Source organism: Cnephaeus nilssonii, assembly GCF_951640355.1.
Source record: "Cnephaeus nilssonii genome assembly, chromosome: 8".
Classification (NCBI taxonomy): Eukaryota; Metazoa; Chordata; class Mammalia; order Chiroptera; family Vespertilionidae; genus Cnephaeus; species Cnephaeus nilssonii.
The window spans coordinates 36750638-36769110 of NC_137079.1; positions in this window are offsets into that span (position 1 = coordinate 36750638).

An 18473-nucleotide genomic window follows, 5' to 3' on the forward strand; every position below is an offset into this window, starting at 1 on the left:
AAGCCTTGGTGGTGGGGCCAAGGTAGAGGTGGTTAGAGGCCAAGAGGGGAGGGCAGTTGTGGGTGATCAGGCCAGGATGGGATGGCAGTTGTGGGTGATCAGGCTGGTGGGGTGGGCCGTTGGAGATGAGCAGACCAGCCGGGGGGCCAGTTGGGGGTGAGCAGGCCTTCAGTGGGTGTCAGTTGGGGATGATCAGGACAACAGTGGGGGGGCAGTTTGGGGTGAGCAGGTCAGCAGGGGGCATTTGGGGGTGAGCAGGCTGGCAGGCAGAGTGGTTAGGGGCAATCAGGCAAGCAGGCAGGTGAGCGGTTAGGAGCCAGCAGTCCTGGATTGTGAGAGGGATGTCCAACTGTCGATTTAGGCCTACTGTAAACTGGCAGTAGGACATCCTTCGAGGGGTCCCAGATTGGAGAGGGTGCAGGCCGGGCTGAGGGACATCCCCCCCCCGCCCGTGCACAAATTTCATGCACCTGGCCACTGGTTATAAATATGAAAGAAAACAGCACAGAGTTCTGGGTGTCTGTGTCAATCATAGACTGAGTGAAGAAATATTAGTGGGACTATGATTCCAAAAGAGGTTACACATGTCTGGACTGAAATGCTTTGTAAAAGAAAGAATGAGGCTCTCATTTCTTAGAAATATGGGATTAAAGACTGGAGAAGGTGGTAAGGTATTTCATACAAGGAAATTAAAAAATAGGTGAGATTTTTAGAGCAGAAAAGGAATTAATGTGCTTAAGAAGGGAAAGAGCAGATTCTGGGGGGAATGTTTATTGTGTTAGATGATAATTATTGACTCCACCATGTACCCTTGTTTAGAGATAACAGCTAAATTAATATGCAATAAGAACATTCTTGTAATGAAAGTACCAAATGTACATGTTTACTTTGCTTTTTAGTGCCAAATATTGTGCTTCCTTATAGCTAATATGACATATAGAAGACAGCAATAACAATCATGTAAAGATTTTTCATTTGAAAGACTATATCCTACTTGCCCACACTCCTTTAAACCCCAGGCTCTAATGACTATAAAGAAAATTCTCCTATGTTCAGAGGGCATGTGATTTCCTGTCCATAATCAATACAATTTTCACACCATCACTTACAATATATATATATAATTGTATATTGAAAAGAATTAAATTGACTTCCAAATTGCATTTTGCCCATTTCTCTTTCTTCAGGGAAAACTATGTGTAAACCATGTAAGGGAATTACTTTTTTTCCCTTTTTGTTCATCTTAAGTATAGATATACTTTCTGTAGTCATGCAACATTCCTTTGTACATTTACATCCAGCATTGATTTTGTATTAAGTTTAACATTATAAAAGCTGTACTTTAATAATTATCTTCTGAATTAAAGCAAAATATAGGGAGAAATATTTTCCCAGTTTTAGCTATATATTAACAATTCCTTTTAAGAGAGGCAAATCTAATTTGGGGATTTATAGCAAAATCTGAAGTAAAGAAAAAAATAAGAATTTCTTGATTTAATGAGAATTTTAGTGAGTACAAATCCCATAGCTTGATGTTGTAAGATTAGATTTTGCAGAATAATTTTAGCTTTACTTCTACTTTTTAAAGGCACCTCCAACTAATTGTTAATATGAATGAATAAAGCAAAAAAAATGAATATTTACAAATAACTTATGAACAATTTCTTCAATTTAACTATTATAATATATAACCTAAGAAAAAATGAATTGTTCTTATCTAGCGTGTATTTAGAAACTTACATATAAGAGAATTTCATATCCAAACTTATATATTCTTTGTTTAAAAAAATTCACACATCTCCTGAATTTGGGCTACTATATAACTCTATACCTTTTAATCTTAGTTTATTTTTTTAACATGCAATTGATGAGTGCCTATATATGCACTGTCACTCTAAATTATTTTTATTTATAAGATATCCTTGTTTAAAGTATTCTAAAAGCCACAAATAATAGTTTTCTATTTTGTCCAAAATTCAATGATCATATTGAATTCGCCAAGAATTGTCAAGAGATATAAATATCATTTTTGTATATATTTATCTGGAAAGTTTTTAAATGTCAAAACATTTTACATGTTTTGTTTTAAATATTTTAATTGTGTTAATGCTATATGACAAGCAGAAACATGCCAATCTACAGACGAGCTAGTGGTAAATTGGCAGATAGGGTATGCATAAGCATAAAATAATGTTTGACTTAAAATTTACAATAGTTTTAAAATACATTGTAAACATTTTGTGTATGTGATAGGTCACATATTTACTAAAAATTCATCATCAATTTGGTCCTTAATCACATTCAATAAAGTTAACCTAAAAGCATTCATATAGTTCATTGGTTTCCAAAAGTAGTCAATTGTATTAGTTTGAGCTCTTAATGTATTTATTTTAATTGCAATCTATTAAATTGTATTATTAAGATATGTTGTCCAATTACCTTTCAAGACATTTTGTGTACAGTTTGGCTTTCTTCCTCTCTATTATAACCCATCTCGTACCTGTAGATTAAAACCTTGCTGTACGGTAAAGGACAACAGGGGGGTGGGGGCATGTGTGGGGAGGGGTGTGGGATGGGAATGGGGGGACGAGGACAAATATGTGATACCTTAATCAATAAAGAAATTTAAAAAAAAAACCTTGCTGTAGTTGTACAGGTCTCTTTACTATTTCTTAAATATATCATTTTTGTTTCCATTGCTGTACTAAAGTCTATGAATATCTCATGCTATGAATTGCATTCCAGTTCCTATTGACCAATTCATGTCATGCATCCTCATGATACATAGTTCTCAGCTCCAAGAATACTTTCTTAGGTCGTATATGTGTAATTTGTGCTTTTCTATGCTTTTGTCTTCCTCCTCTCACCTTCATTCTTGTTATTACTCTGTTATCTATGGAGTAGCATGAAGAGTATTGATGAGATTTAGAAACTTACCTTCTTGTCTTAGAGCATTCACCATATGATGCTGAGCATGTGCTTTGATATCTGTCAAATTCAATTGTCTCACATATAAGATAAATATGCTGAAGAAGATCACCTTGAAGTCTCTGGCCTGTACCCAAATTCCATAATTCCAAGCAGTCTTGGCTTCTCAAAAGCAAGTCCATTCTGTTCTGCTTTATGTTTTGTTCTATTGTTCCCACTGTGCCTAGTCCATATAATAAACATAGTCTCAATGAAATAATTCCTTGTGGAATGAATTGATTGCATTAAGAATCTTTCTGGGAATGACTCAATCTAGCAGAACCAGTGAAGAGTGCATTTGTTTACTAAATGTCCCAGTGTCACAGAAATGCTGTAGCCCTTTCAACTCTAAAATGTTCAAGGGAGATCAGGAGCCAAGTCCTTACACACCTGAAAAGTGCAGTTTTGTTAAAATGCAAACCCAGGTCTCTATTTCCACCACCAGTGCAGTGTCTGCTTTGAGATCCCAATGCCCAGGAAACTCACTTCACACTATTTTAAAAAAAATAGTATCTTCTAGAACAGATGAAAAACTGAGCATCAAATATAAACAAAACAAACAAACAACAACAAAAAAATACCTTTCAGTCTATCATTCAGTTCTAACTAGACTCACCAGAAAATAAATAAGTAAATAAATAAATAATGGGGAAAAAGCTTTAAAAATAAATTACTCTTCAATTCTAGGTTTTATGCTTGTAAATTACATTTTCTCTTTAAAACATACCAATGAGTGAGGTGGCAAATGTCAACATGATTAACCAAATGGAAACAACAAGGAAAACTCACAAAATCAAATATGGCCTCTCATTTCCATGCCTTCCACTCTGTCATCCTCCAGTTTATTTAATTTTTCTCCCCCAGCTTAAATCCAGAAAGCCCTGTGACTTTGGTCAAATGCTGTATGGATAAGTTCTTTGTGGCATGAGTGAGTTGCATCATTTCTAAGCAATCTTCCATTCCCCATGCCTCATGCTTGCAGGACAGTTGAAGATAGATGGGAATGTCAGGTTACAGTAAGTTACACATTAATCCATGCTCCCACTGCAATGACAGTTAACTTTCCTTGATGGGAGACTCGAAAGAACAGTGATGTAAGTATATATGCTCCCCAGTTTTTCTCGTTTTTTACATTTCTTGCTAACTTCCTTTGAAATGATGAAAGAAACTTACTAAATATGTATTTCAGAGTGAAACATGCTCTATTCCACAGGCAGTTACTGTTATTTCATTCAATGACATTTCCTTAGGCTTCAGATTTATTTTAATTCTAATAAATATTCCAATTGAATCATTTTCATATACCTAGACTGGGATTTCCTCCCCACCCCCTTGATTCCAATGAGTTTCAACCAATAAGTCACAGAAATACCTTAAAGGCAAATGGACTTACTTTATTTTACTGCTTATTATATAATCTGTTGTTCTGTTCTATCTTTAATTGTATTTATATAAATTCTAATGTGAAGTTAAACGCCATGGTTTAGTTAAATCATATGCTATAGATCATTTTACAGTGGTGATATTGATTTACTTTAATTTTTTCCTTTTGTTCCATCAAACTCTATTTTTCTAAGATTGTTACTATGTTGAAATAGTTAATGCATTTATTTTAAAATTGAATATCAAAGACTATTGCCTAAAGCAGAAAACAATTTGCAAATTTTATAACCATGCTGACACTCATTCCTATATAAAAGTCCAGCTATGTATATTTAATACATTAATCATAATAATAAGTAAAGATTGAGCATGTCTATGTTATAAAACTTAAAAATAAATTTCAGTAAAAAAATATTGGCAAAGCAAAGCTGTTTATTTAAACCAGCAATGAGTTTTGGAACTAGGCCTACACACTGGGAATACTTGATTGATTTTTTTTTTTTACTCTTTTTTTTTAACCCTTTCAGGCATTAGCTCCTTTTGCTATTTATGACATAGAAATGCACCCTAAATAGAGACTGGTTTAAGCCACACCAATCACTGTGGCCTAAAAGGTGAAATCAGCTGATGGGCCAGTCCCGACTTACATAACCTTTGTTAGGGTTGGAAAGCCTAGTCAATTGCACTTAAAGAAACAGATCAAATATGATTATTATATAATGGAGGAGTTGTTGATATCTGTAGTGGATTGAATAATGCTCAATCCCCACCCCCCACTCCCTCAACAAAAAGATGCGTTGACACCTCCAAACCTGTTAATATAAACTTTTTTTGGACACAGGGTCTTGCAGTGTAATTAAGTTAAGAATTATGAGATAAAACCATCCTGGATTATTCAGGTGGACCTTAAATCCAATGTCAAGTGCCTTTATAAGAGAAAAAGACATATTCCACATTAGTTTTAATATTTATTTAAGTCTCTTTTCACATATGACTTTTGCAAACATTTAGATAGAAGAATAAATTGGGAAAATAACATTGTGTTACCAGTAGCCAGAAGCCACCATCACTTAAACTTATTTACTTACTATTAGAATGTATTATATATCTGCTTCTCTTTTTCTCCTGAACATGGAGGATCTATCTTTTCTAGCAATATTTATATCCCAGTTTTCTTTTTAATTCTGTTTTCTACTTCCATTCATGGATCTCTCTCCATTGGCTTAGGATATGAAATTAAGATTTTCAGTTCTATAAAACATACGACTATAGGGTCCTCTGTTTTCATGGTTTGCTCATTAGAGGCAGAAATGTCCTATAACTCTATCTGCAACCTACTCTTATATTATTGGTATATTTTTTGAGACTTCATTTTCATTGTTATAGGTATGTTTATTATAATCACTACTAGAAGCCTGGTGCATAAATTTGTGCCTGGGTACGGTCCCTTGACCTGGCCAGCAATCAGGGCAATCAGGGCCAGACAGTGTGGGAAGGGACGGTGGGAGGTTGGCCAGCTGGTCCCTAACCCATCAGGACCAATCAGGGCCGGCTGGTTGTGGGGAGGGACCGTGGGAGGTTGGCTGGCCAAGCAGAGGGACTGGGGGTGATTGGCCGGTTGCCCCACCCTCCCCCCCGATCGAGGCTGATGCGGGGGGGGGGGGGTTGGTTAGGGGAGTGACCCCAGGGGGATGTTGGCTGTGGGAGCGCACTCATCACCAGGGGGCAGCTCCTGTATTGAGCGTCTGCCCCTGGTGGTCAGTGTGCATCATGGGCACTAGTCTTTTGGTCATAACAGTCACTTAGGCTTTTGTATATATATAAATATATAGACTAGGGGCCTAGTGCATGAAATTAGTGCACGGGTAGCATCCCTAGGCCTGGCCAGAGAAGGCCCATCGGGGCCTTCCAGCTGCTAGCTGGGACCTTCCTTCATTCAGCACCGACCCCTGGTGGTCAGCGCACGTCATAACAAGTGATAGAACTCCTGGTCTCCCAGTTGAACTCCCATAGGGACACTGCATATTCACCTTTTATATATATATAGATTATTTAGAGAACTGTTTCTCAGTAGCAGCATTATATCTTTTTAAAATAAGATAATATTTTGTGGTCCAAAAGTGTCCCATGCATTGCTGATACTACATATGTATAGCACTCCTCTATTATTTTGACAGCTAACAAAGCTCTTACACATTTCCAAGTGCCTTCTAGGGAAATGGCACTACTCCAGTTGAGAATTCCTAACATGAATTAAAATGCATTTAGGTCTACCAATGTGGTTTACTCATATATTGACTTCTGTTGCCCTGACATTCCCTCTTTGTGTCTAGGATCATTTTTTTTTTTTCTTTTTTACAGACTAGGCTAGTAGTTTTTCAAGTGAATGGTAAATTTCCTGACTCTCTACTTTTAATTAATGTCTCAATTTTGCTCTCACTCTTTAGTAAGCATAAGTTGACCTTGAAGGTTTATTTTTCCCTCAGCCATTTTAATGCATTGCTCCTGTCTTCATAAATCCTTTATTGCCAATGACAAATCTGATACCAACTGATTCTTGTTTCTTTTCAATTAACCTATATCATCCTTCTCGTGGTTTTTTATAATTTTCTATTATTTTTCCTTACAGCTTAGAATTTTACTATTATGTGTATATGTATGGATTTATTTTTGTTTATTCTACAAAGCACTTAGTGGAGTTTTAAACCTAAATGATTATGTCCTGGGCACCATTTCTTGTATAGGCTCCTTCTGAAACATCTGTTGGAAAAATGTGCATCTTGTGTTTCTGTCCTTTATAATTGAAGTTTGCTTTTATACTTTTTATAGATATACTAGAGGCCCGATGCATGGGATTCACGCACTGGTGGGGGGCTTGGCCTGCAGGGATTGGCTGTGAGAGTGCTGCTCATCCAGAGCAGCTGCTCCCTGGTCTAACAGCTTCTGTGGAGCCAAAGCACTTGCCTCTCCAGGGGACCCGGTCGGGGCCCGGCTCAGGGACAATAGCACTGAGAGGCGGCTGAGTAGGCCTCAGTCCTGCAGTAGCCACGAACTGAACCTGACTCCCAGCCTCCGGGTCAGGTCTGTGAGCCCAGGTTGCAGCACTGCACAGCCTGCGGGCATCCAGAGGAGGCAGCAGGGAGTGAGGAGGAGGAGCCTGGGACAAGGAGGCAATGATCGCAGCCCAGATTCCTGCCCTTCGGCCCAGGGTTCACAGTGGGAGCAGCCGCTCATCCCAGTCCGCCAAGCGGTGCTCCCACTGTGGTAGCACACTGACCACCAGGAGGCAGCTCCTGTGTTTAGCATCTGCCCCCTGGTGGTCAGTGTGCGTCATAGCGACTGGTCGACCAATTGTTCTGGTTGTTCCACTGTTCGGTCACTGGGCTTTTATTATATAGGATTCTCTGTTGTATTATGAATATTTTTATTTGTTCAATATACTATTCAATACTATTTATTTGTGTGTCCAGTCTGCTATGTAAAACATTTTAAAATTTTATATTTCAAAATTTACACATGTACTAAACTTTTTCTTTATTTTGTATTTGTTTTTATTTATTTTTTGCTTGCCCTTTTGATCTCACTGTTAATATGAAAATATTCTTTTAAATTCCTTTTTATTTTAATACACGATTTATTTTTCATTGGAAAACATTATCTCCTTTATTATTTGTCTCCAAGAAGGCTGACCATTCTCAAACTTTGTGATTTTTCACCAAGTATCTTAGAAATTCATAGCTATCTTGTAGGCACAATATCCTCAACATTCATGTATACATCTATGGAAAGGACTCTTCTTTGGTCCAAATATGTATCATATAATTAATTCATTCATCTCAAATACTTTCTAGTTTTTCTTCTTTGACCCATTGGTTACTTTGGAGTGTAATGTTTAATTTCCACATACTTGTAAATTTCTGAAATATCCTTCTGATATTAATTTCTACTTTTATTCCACTGTACTCGAAGAACATATTTTGTGTGATCTCACTGATTTGAAATACATTTAGATTAAAAATATCTCTCAATGAAAAAATTCTGTACTAATTGTTATAATCATATTTAGAAAGTGGTTATATGCAGTCCATTAAAGAGCTATTTATTTTATGGAACCCCAGATGTGTCTACATTGTTCAATAACTTAATGACAGGGTAGATACATTCTAGAAAGTGAAGTTAACTTACAAATTTGTATTTGATTTTACTATTCACTATTTTTAGTACCAACCCACCTCCAGAATATTTATGGGAATTATCTTTCATTAGCAGTAAAATAAGAAAATTTAAAAGTTAAATTGTTAATTAACTTTGAATTAATTTAATTAATTTAAATGCCTTGCAGAATATCTGGAAATATTTATAGCATTAGCATCACATTTTATGATATTTTAATTGGCTTATTATGGCATCTATAAATCAAGAAAAAATCATTTCCTTCTTTTCTGTCTTCCCAAATTTGTTGTTATTATTGTTGTTATTAGAAATAAAGTCAGTTTTTCAAGTGATGCAAAGGCTTGAAATGTGAAGAACACTATGTTGAAAATACTGAAGATGATATTTTCCAACACTTCCTTTCAATGAGCATAAATAAGAAAGCATATTATTATGATTTTTACAAATGCACACATGTGAGATAGGAGATTAATAACAAGCAGTGTGACTTATTCAAAGACAAAAATAAATTATTTCAGTCTATATTTCTAGAAAAATGTCTCTTACTTAACATTTCTGTGTCATCTACTCACGTTGTACTCACCACTATACTCAGTCTTGCACAGACAAATACATCTTAGAAAATGTGTTATTTTATACACTCTTACTGGTACAGTTTTTAAATTTCTTATTGGCTATTTACTTTTTTTGGTAATAGGAGTAAATTTGACATATTTGTAAATACCTAACTCAACAGAAAAAAAATATTATAAGTACATATAAATAAGATGAAGTTAATCCATTTGCACATCAATCTTAATTCTGGTAATATTATACTTAAAGGATTCTTGCACTCAGCTTTAATGTGAAACTGTATAATTGATAATCTATCATTTTTATTTAACTATATATGTTAATTGCAGGTTATATATGTGGCCAATATTTTTCTCATACTATGAAATATTAATAAATGTGAAATATTAATAAAATATGAAATATTAATAAAATATGAAATAATAATATTCTACAAATGGTTATTAAAAATGTGTTCACTATTGCAGCCACCAAAATATATGCATTATTTGAGCTTTATTCAAAAATATACGATTATTCCTGTTACCTCAGGATATTAAAAATATACGTTCATATATAAAAATTTCAAAATTATGAACAATTAGACATTATGGCTATAATGAGTTGCATATTGTCCCTCAAGATTTCATATCCTCTTGGAACATCAAAATGTAACCTTATGTGGAAAGAGTCTTTGCAGATGTAATTAGCTCTAGATTGTGAAATAAAGCCATTCTATATTTAAAATGGGGCCAAAATTCAATGATTGGTACCCTTATAAAAAGAGGAGAGGACACAAAGAGACATAGAAAAGAAGGAGATGTGAAAATGGCAGCAGAGATTGGAGTGAAGCATCTACAAGCCAAGAACAGCTAAGCACTGACTGTAGTACCAGAAGGTAGGATACAGGTCTGGGACAGTTTCTCCCTCAAAAATTTCAGAGAAAATAACCATGACAACACCTGGATTTCAGACACCTGGGCTCCTGGAATATTTGACAATAAATTTGAGGGGTTTTTTTTAAGTTACCTACTGTGTTATAATTTTTTATGGCAGCATTAGGAAACTAATACAATTACATGTGCTATCAATATTATAGCACTTTTAAATTGCTTTTTTAACAATTTTCTTTTCCTCATTAGTTCAATCCTTGGTGATTGTGTCATTGTCATTTTTTTAAGAATAGTTTCCAAGTAGTATTTTGAATTGCAATTGGTCTTATTAACAATGTAATCTTTATTTATAAGTTTAACCTAATATTGTCCCTGTAACACTGCTGACATCAGAAACTATTGTCAATTAAGCAACAATTGAAGGCCAGCACTGTCCCTAAACTATTATAGCTTGAATCATAAATATTTTATTTTTCAACTTTACATAGGCAAAAAGATAAATGGCATCATTTAATATAACATTAATGACAGAAGACAGACCTCTCAATTCCAAAGGTTTACTTTAATTATATGCACAATATACACTGTAATTCATTCATATATTCAAGTAGCATTTAATAGTGTCTCTTATGTGCCAGATTCTGTGGTAAATGTCCAAGATGTTTCATACCATGACAATGCAAGTGCATTAAATTAAGGGCATTAAGGGGATGCCATAAAAACATGTAAGAAATGCCTAAGTTGGTTTGGGGATGTCAAGGAAGGCTTTATGGAGAAAATAATTTATAACTTGGGACCTGTGATAGTTCTTTATGTGTCAATTTGAATGGGCCATGAGGTGCTCAAATATTTGATCAAACATTATTTGGGGTGTGTCTGTGAGGGTGTTTCTAGGTGAGATTGCTATTTGAATCAACAGACTAAGTAAAGCAGATCACCCTGTTTACTGTGGGTGGGCCCCATCCAACCCATTGAAGGCTTAAATGAACCAAGGGCTGACATTTCCTCCAGAGAGAGAGAACTTTCTGCCTGACTGCCTTGAGCTAGAACATTGTGTTTTCCTCACTGGTTAAGCTAAGAGACTCTAAAGCCAGAGTGTCTTCAAATCCCATCCTGACTTGTACTAATAATGTGGCTTTTCACAAATTAGTGAACAGTTTTTGCTCTGGTCCCACCTCTAGAAAACTGTGGATAATTAAAGGAGCTACTCATAGTATCATTGTGAAGTATTGTGATAGATTTGTATACAGATGGTCCTAAATTTACATTGGGGTAACCTATCAAAAATCATAGCTTAGCCTAGCCACTTTCTACTGCATGCATATTATTTTTGCACTATCATACATTTTTAAAATCATTAGATAAATTATCATAAGCGAGGGACCATCTGTGTGTATGCAAGTGTTATTAATTATTATGATGATAGTTTTCTGGTTACCTGGATATAACTGTTTCACTTTGATTCTCAAAAAATGGTTTTCGCTATAAAAATCTAGATTGATCATTATTCTTTTTCAGGATATTAAAAATACAATTTCCACACTCTTCAATTTTCTATGTGAGTTAAAGAGCAGTCTTTGAAGATAATTGTGGTGTTTTTTTTCTCCCTCTGTTTAGGTATTTTCTTCTTGACTATAGTTTTATACAATTTCACTGAAAGTGTATCTAAGTTTGTTTTTATAGTTCTTTATTCAGCTTGGGATTCACTGAATTATTTAAATCTGTAGATTATTGTTTTTAATCAGTAAGGAAAATTCTCAGTCTTTTTCTCTTCAAATATTACCTCTCTTTTTCACCTCTGCTTATATTTCTAGAACTCAAATTAAATGTTTGCTGAACAGTCTCCTGCTACTGCTCTTGTCTTTTAATCTCTCATAGACTCTGTCTATGTTTTTCTTTCTGTAATACATTCTGTACAATGTCTTCTCACCTGGCTTCTAAGTTTACTATTTCTCTCTTTCATTGTGTCTATTTTAATTTTGAAATCAATTATTCAATTTCAATTTTAATTTTTGAAATTTATACTTAAAATAAGTTTTTTTTTTAATTACTGGATAATTTATTTTGTTCTTTACCCAACCTGCTAAGTATCTTTGTTTGTTTGTCTTCATCCTCTAATGATGTATTTTTTCCTAAAAGGTTTTAAAACTCAGTCTTTCTTATTATTATACTAGAGGCCCAGTGCACGAATTCGTGCATAGGTGGGATCTGGCCAGCCCTGGGCTGGCGACGTGGAAGGGACATGGGAGGTTGGCTGGCAGGCCACACCCTCAATCAGAGTGGGGAAGGGGTGAATGGGGGCAGGGCTGGCCGGGAGGAGGGGCTGCAGGCAGTTGGCCAGCCAGCCCCATCCCTGATTGGGCCAGTTGGCAACAGTGAACTCATAGCCACTGGTTGTTCCAGTCATTCCTGTCGTTCCAGTTGTTCTGGTGTTCTGGTCGCTGGCTTTATATATATATATATATATATAGATAGCATTAGAATATTTTATAATTGTTGCATTACATTTTCATATCTAAAATGTTTGCAGATCTGATGTTCTTTCTGCTGGTTCATACTCACAAGAATGCTATTTCTTTGGCTTCTTAGTTCTTTAAATTATATGTATAACTAGAGGCCCAGTGCACGAAATTCATGCACGGGGTGGGGGGGTGGTGTCCCTCAGCCCAGCCTAAACCCTCTCCAATCTTGGACCCCTGGAGAAATGTCCGACTGCCCTCTCACAATCCAGGACTGCTGGCTCCCAACTGCTCGCCTGCCTGCCTTCCTGATTGCCCCTAACTGCTTCTGCATGCCAGCCTGATCACCCCCAAACTACTCCCCTGCCAGCCTGATTGATGCCTAACTGCTCCCCTGCCAACCTGTTTGCCCCTAACTGCCCTCCACTGCAGGCCTGGTTACCCCTAACTACCCTCCCCTGCAGGCCTGGTCACCCCTAACTGCCCTTTCCTACAGGCCAGGTTCTCCCCCAACTTCCCTCCTCTGCCAGCCTGGTCACCCATAACTGCCCTCCCCTTCAGGCTTGACTGCCCCCAACTGGCCTTCCTTGCAGGCCTGGTCCCTCCCAACTGCCCTCCCCTGCTGGCCTGATCACCCACAACAACCCTCCCTTGCAGTCCTGGTCCCTTCCAACTGACTGCCCTCTCCTGCTGGCCATCTTGTGGCGGCCATATTTGTTCACATGGGGGCAGCCATCTTTGACCACATGGGGGCAGCCATCTTGTGGGTTGGAGTGATGGTCAATTTGCCTATTATTCTTTTATTAGATAGGAGGATTAGATAGCATAGAGGCCTGGTGCACAGGTCAGGGCCAGCTGGTTTGCCCTGAAGGGTGTCCCAGCTCAGGGTGGGGGTTCCCTTGGGGCATGCGACGGCCTGGGAGAGGGGCCTGTGATGGTGTGCAGGCTGGCCACGCCCCCCTCGGCGACCCAAGCAGAGGCCCTGGTATCTGGGATTTATTTATCTTCTGTAATTGAAACTTTTTAGCCTTGAGCAGAGCCAAGCTTCCTGCTTGCTCCATGGCCACAGCCATTTTTGTGGGGATTAATTTATCTTCTATAATTGAAACTTTGTAGCCTTGAGTGGAGGCCTGGGATAGCCAGGGTTTGTGGAAAGCTTGGCTTCCTCCATTGCTGGGGAAACCCAAGCCTCCTGCTAGCTCCATGGCTGCAGCCATCTTGGTTGTGGTTAATTTGCATACTCGCTCCTGATTGGCTGGTGGGTGTGACTTGTGGGTGTAGCTGAGTGATGGTTAATTTGCATATTACTCTTTTATTAGATAGGATAATAATCCTTGGATAATTACTTATTTTAAACTTTAAAATGTATGTGAGGACAAATTCCTCAAAAGAATATCTACATTTGCTTTTGCTGAGTCCAGAATCATTTAAACTAAATTCATGGCTTAAGTTATTTGGGAACATCTAGGTACTGTGGTTAGAGTGTCTAAATCCAAAGGCTGTTTTATAGATTTTCTCTCAGCTTGCTTTTTTATCTTTCTACTATTGAGTCAGCCTCAAGACAGTGTTTCCTGCAATTTGCTCTTTGAGTGTTTTCACTCTTATCATGATGTACTTTTAGGATTCCTAGATTAATATCAGCAAGTTCTCTAAAGGCCTCTCTACCTTGGATAGACTGTAAGCTTTTACCTCTGTCTTCCATAACTCAGGAAACTGAAAACTAACTGATACTCAGGTTCATCAAGATGTGGAAAATTCATTACAACAAAAGCAGCTGTAGACCTCCTGTGTTCCTTAAATTTTGCCAAATGATTTTCAATTACCCTCCATTTATATTTACTTGGTACTATAAATACTCCTTGATTCTCTCAGATATTTCTTAGGTTTCATTTCTTTTATTAAACTGTGATCTCCAGGTGGGCAGAGCCCATTTTATTTATTTGTTTTTTTTGTTTGTTTATCTTTTGTCTCTTGTTTCAGTAGAAGCATCCTTAGTACACAAAAGAAACTCAAATTTAGGTTTAATGGTTATGTGTACATCTGAATGTGTGTTAAAGCTTTCAAAACCATATTATAACCATGTTAGTATCATGATTCAAAATATTTTTCTTTTGATTTTCACTTTTAAAATAGTATTGAAAAATTTTGTGCAGTCTTTTCAATATCTTCAAAAGTGCTTTATGTTCATTCTCTGAAAGCACTTGAAAATGAGTTGAAATATATTTTGATGATGACAGGAGTGCTCAAATTGTCAAATAAATAAACTCTGATTAAAAAGTAATTGTGACTGTGAAGTAATAATATGGGCATTTTCTAAATTGATGAACTCAAATTCCAAATCTCATACTCTCATAATAATATTCATTTTGCAAAATAAATTTGGGTAGAATTATTTAAATGCTTTTTTACCATAAAGTTCCATGTTTGAAGATTGATGCATTCAAGTACATGTTTCTGTATTCTCACTTTATTATACTAAGAGTGACCCGGTGCACAAAATTCGTGCACAGGGCGGGGGGTGTCCCTCAGCCCGGCCTGCACTCTCTCCAATCTGAGACCCCTTGGGGGATGTCTGACTGTCAGTTTAGGCCCAATCTCACAGGGCCTAAACTGGCAATTGGACATCTCTCTAGCAATCCGGGACCACTGGCTCCTAACCACTCACCTGCCTGCCTGCTTGATTGCCCCTAACCACTCTGCCTGCCAGCCTGCTCGCCCCCAACTACCCCCCCCACTGGCCTTCTCACTCCCAACTGCCCCCCCCTTGCTGGCCTGCTCACCCCCAACTGCCCCCACCTGCCAGCCTGATTGCCCCTAACTGCCCCCCACTGCAAGTGTGCTTGCCCCTAACTGCCCCCTCTGCCAGCCTGATCACCCCCAACTGCCCTCCCCTCCTGGCCTGATCGCCCCTAACTGCCTCTGCCTCAGCCCCGCCACCATGGCTTTATCCAGAAGGATATTTGGAAGGTCTCCTGGTCTAATTAGCATATTACCCTTTTATTAGTATAGAAATGTCTAGATAAATGAATATTCAGAAACATCTGCCTCAAAGACATGGAAATTTGGAATGGTGACATATTCTAGTGGATCAGTTCTGAATGCACATGTCCAATGCTTTTGCATCTTAACATTGTGTACCTTTCATGTTATATGCATAGCATTTTGAGACTGCTTTTTCTTAGATTGCAGTTCAAGTGATCAAGTGATAAAGCCAGCTACTGGTATTACATGACAGTTTTTATTTTCCATTGCTATATTCAAATTATGTGTATGTTCACAATATTTAAATTTATGGATATTATTTAGGCATTTAGTGTTTAATTTAAAGAGGTTGATTTAAGTTTGTATTTGAGAGTATGTGGGGTGAAGATGGTATGTGTCCATGTGTATAGGGGTAAAATTGTAAATTATTTGGGGGATGGGCTGCTAAACAACTGTCTTATTAAATTCATTCTCCACTTTGTGAACATGAATACATCTTCAAGGATATTGCACCATAGACATTCTGGAATAAGCTATGTGTAAGAATTAATATTAACTGTTTTACAGTTAAATTTATGCAGGCAATTACAATTATAGCTACAATAGTCAGTTTATCTATCTACAGAGACAAAGCTTTATATTTTAAAAATTAAATTGATATATTAGTAAAGAATTATTTTTATCGATATATTTTCTAATCTTTTACATTTATATCAGGGTAGAAATGAGAAGAGCAAAACTTCAGAGGGAAGAAAAGAGTCTAATTGCTGAGTGTACAGAAAAGTGAGCAACGTTTTCTATGCTGGATATGCCAAGTGACTTCTAAAACTCGCTTCAAATTCTCTGACACCATGCAAAAAAATTAAAATCTGCTGTTAAGTTGCTTACATTTTTTTCATTTGCTCTACTCTGCTGTGAGTTGGGGAGAATGTTCTCATTTTTTCCCATTAGAACTGCTTTTTGCCCCGGTCTCATGACATATTTTTCCTGCATAACTTCATTCTTTTAAAAAGCACACACTTGTGTTTATTTGTCTCTGCAAACACTATGAATGGCAGGAGCCAGGGAGGAGCCAGGAAGCACTCAGTGAGTGGCTGCTGCCTCCCATTACATCTGGTCCGCGGTGATGGAACTGCCTGTCACAGCCACTGAGCCCTGGAGCGGGCAGGGCTGCCACCTCCTGTTTGGTCAAGTTGTCATCTCCTATTAATCTGAGCCCTGTTGTTTTTTCCATTACCTCTTTCTGCTTTCTCACTCTAGACAGAATAAAAATCTATTATCTAACTGTGATATGAGTGTACCAAAATTTTAATTCGGAAGAAAGACGGAATGAAAAGACCTTCTGATATAAAGCTAATCTCTCACCAGGTCGGCATGGTGTTTTCTCTGCCATGCTGATTTTGAGGGCTTATGTCATTTTCTTTTCCACTATGACTCAGCTATTTTCATAACATCAGAGATCATTTGGTGAAATTTTACAAACTGCAAGCCAGAACAAAATAAAAACCTATAAAAATGCAGGCAAAGATCTGAGGCCAGTGTGATAATGATCAGAAAGTGTGGGTTGCTTACAGGTTTCTACAAAATATCATGGAAGACGTGATTATGTAACCGAGGGGGCCAGGGACCCAATTTCAAGACTGTTGAAGCATAATCCAGCCAAAGGCTGATGCTGGGAGAAATATTTGAACACCCTAGGATCACAGCAAATTCATCAAAAGCAAGTAGCCAAAAGAAGCAAAAGAATCTTAAGAATCTTACAAGTGGAAAACCCCTGAGACAGGACTTCTATATAATCTGGCAGGAACAAGCTACTGACATTTATTTTACTACTGACTGACTGCCTTCATATTGTTAAAATTTATTTTTATAGTTGAAAGTATTGTAGATGCCCTCCTTTTTTCCCCCATTGACCCTCTCTGACCTGCTCCCGCCACCCCCACCAGGCCTTCACCGCACTATTGTCTGTGTCCTTGGGTTATGCATATATCCACATATGTTCTTTGGTTAATCTTTCCCCCACACTCCTTCCCTCTGAGATTCATCAATCTGTTCCATGCTTCCATGTCTCTGGATCTATTTTGTTCATCAGTTTATTTTGCTCATAGATTTCACATATAAGCGAGATCATGTGATATTAGTCTTTCTCTGACTGGCTTATTTCACTTAACATAATACTCTCCAGGTTGCCTTCAATTTTTTAACTGAGTGGGGGTCAGGGGTGGTGGTGGAGGGGTAGTTCAGCTTGCCCATTCAGAAAGCTCCAAGTCAATGAACACAACTTTGTGAAGTGAAAGTGGCCACAAAAATCATGCCAGTTTTACTGGCTTTCTAATACAGAGGCAAGGTTCAACTGTAGCACCTGCACAGCCTGTGCCACGTAAGCATGATTGTGGATGTTAAACATGAGTCCATTTGCAGGAAAAGTGGTCATTTTGCCTTGACTTGACCAGTTCAAAAGCTGAGCAATAACCTTCCAAGTACTCAAGTGTGTGTGCAAACCTATTTGGTGGCCATGTCTGATAAGGCTGTTGGAATTAATATAGAATATGTTTCTTTCTTTTCAACATTGAAGATTGTGTATAAGAAAAAAATCTCCCCTAATTCCAATGTGCTCCATATGGGTATGCTCCTGTGACCAGCAGTGGCCTGTTACTATTTGCTGGTGAAGCCCTGAGCAGGACATTCATGAATTCCAGAGCCATACTTTACCTGAAGGTTAAAGATCTACTCTCCATTCTAATTTCTGTTGTAGATCATACCCAATCTGTTTGTCCCATATATTTCACCAGGTTAGGAAAAATGATTATATAGAGATCAACCAATGTAACATATAGGTGTCTTAAATTAAAAATAAAGCTCAAATGTTAATAATTCTAAAGAGGAGACCTAGCCGGTTTGGCTCAGTGGATAGAGAGTCGGCCTGCAGACTGAAAGGTCCCGGGTTCGATTCCCGTCATGGGCACATGCCTGGGTTGTGGGCTCGATCCCCAGTAGGGGGCGTGAAGGAGGTAGCCTATCAATGATTCTCTCTTATCATTGATGTTTCTATCTCTCTCTACCT